Below are 2487 nucleotides of genomic sequence, written 5' to 3'. Positions count from 1 at the left end.
ATATGACAGTAACTTTACTTATAAATAAAACTCCTTTATTTAATCATCAAATGTTAATTACATTTATCTATTATACGTTTCTAAATACTATCTAATCTATACTAATATCATCCTTCAGCCCAATACTCCTAGCATGCTGCAAGTGCTTAACCCTACTCAGTCCCTTCGTAAGCGGATCTGCTAGGTTATCTTCTGATGATATCCTCTTAACTATGAGTTGTCCTTCTTCTACACGATGTCTAATGAAATGATATTTTCTATCGATATGTCGAGATCTACCATGATCCCTCGGTTCCTTGGTCAAGGCAACCACACCTTCGTTATCACAGAAAATCTCCATGGGCTCCTTTATGGCAGGCACAACTCCAAGATCACCAATGAAGTTCTTTAGCCATATCGCCTCCTTCGACGCTTCGCTCGCTGCGATGTACTCTGATTCGCACGTTGAATCAGCTTCAGTTTCTTTCTTGGAACTCTTCCAAGTTACTGCTCCTCCGTTTAGGGTAAAGAACCAGCACGACTGCGAACGGTAGTTGTCCCTATCGGTCTGAAAACTGGCATCACTATACCCTCGTACCTTCAAGTCATCACTCCCTCCAAGGACTAAGAACCATTCTTTCGTCCTCCGAAGGTACTTAAGGATGTTCTTCACTGCAATCCAATGTGCTTTGCCAGGGTTCCCTTGATATCTGCTAACCATGCTCAAAGTGAAGGCTACATCAGGGCGAGTACAAGTCATAGCGTACATGATTGAGCCAACTGCGGAAGCATATGGTATTCGGCTCATTTATGCTATTTCAGCTTCAGTACTCGGACTTTGAGTCTTACTCAACTTGGCATTTCCTTGTATCGGTAGTTCTCCCTTCTTTGAGTTTTCCATACTAAAACGTTTTAGTACCTTCTCTAAGTAAGTATTCTGACTAAGTCCAATTAGTCTCTTACTTCTTTCTCTTACTATCCTTATTCCCAAAATGTAAGAAGCCTCTCCGAGGTCCTTCATAGCGAAACACTTCCCGAGCCAGGACTTGACTTCCTGCAGAGTCGGGACATCGTTTCCTATGAGTAATATGTCATCGACATATAGAACGAGGAAGCTTACTATACTCCCACTGGCTTTGATATATACACAAGATTCGTCTTCGCTTCGTACAAATCCAAACTCTTTGACTTTCTCATCGAAACAAAGATTCCATCTGCGAGATGCTTGCTTAAGTCCATAAATGGACTTCTCAAGCTTACACACTCTATTTGGATGCTTCGGATTCACAAACCCCTCTGGCTGAGCCATGTAAACATCCTCAGCCAACTTTCCGTTAAGGAAGGCGGTCTTGACAACCATTTGCCAAATTTCATAATCATGAAATGCAGCGATTGCTAGCATCACTCTAATAGATTTAATCTTCGCAACTGGTGAGAAGGTCTCATTATAGTCAACTCTCGGAGTTTGAGTAAAGCCCTTTGCAACCAATCGCGCTTCATACGTGTGTAAGTTCCCATCCATGTCGGTCTTCTTCTTGAAGATCCACTTGCACCCAACGGTCTTACGTCCAGGCACATAATCAACTAAATTCCAAACTTGGTTATCGTACATGGATTGGATCTCGCTATCCATTGCCTCTTTCCATTTCGCAGACTCCGGGCCTGCCATGGCTTCCTTATAGCTATTAGGTTCATCAAGATTTACTAGTGTACCATCACTAATATACGTGTCCCCTTCGGTAGTAATATGAAAACCATAAAACTGGGGATGAACTCTAACTCTATCGGAACGTCTAAGAGGTAAGGATTCGTCAATCGGTTCAACCGGAGTTTCCTCCTCGGGTTGAATGCCAGCGGTAGAGGTTCCTTCATCTATCGACTCTTGAATCTCTTCAAGTTCGATTTGCCTCCCACTGTCTCCTTGGCTTATGAGTTCTCGCTCTCGGAAAACTCCTCTCCTCGCAACAAAGACAACATTGTCTTTCGGTCTATAGAAGAGATATCCAAAGGATGTCTGCGGGTAGCCGATGAAAATACATCGCTCACTTCGAGGTTCAAGCTTGTCGTGAGTATCTCGTCTTATGAAAGCCTCGCAACCCCAAACCTTGATATGTGTCAACGAGGGAGCTTTCCCTGTCCACATCTTGTGAGGTGTTTTGGCAACCTTCTTAGTAGGGACTCGGTTAAGGATATGGGCGGCAGTCTCTAAGGCATACCCCCAAAAGAAGATAGGTAGTGAAGCACGACTCATCATGGAGCGAACCATATCCAATAAGGTTCGATTACGCCTTTCTGCCACACCATTCAACTGCGGTGTCCTAGGAGGCATCAATTGCGAAACTATTCCACATCCCTTGAGATAATCATGGAACTCAAGACTTAGGTACTCTCCTCCTCGATCGGATCGAAGCATCTTGATTTTCCTGCCCAATTGATTCTCCACTTCATTCTTGAACTCTTTGAACTTTTCAAAGGTTTCTGACTTTTGCTTGATTAAATAGATATACC

Source organism: Lactuca saligna, chromosome 4, assembly GCF_052625555.1.
Source record: "Lactuca saligna cultivar CGN05327 chromosome 4, ASM5262555v1, whole genome shotgun sequence".
NCBI lineage: Eukaryota > Viridiplantae > Streptophyta > Magnoliopsida > Asterales > Asteraceae > Lactuca > Lactuca saligna.
The sequence above is the reverse complement of the archived record's forward strand: the minus strand, read 5'-3'. Positions refer to the sequence as shown.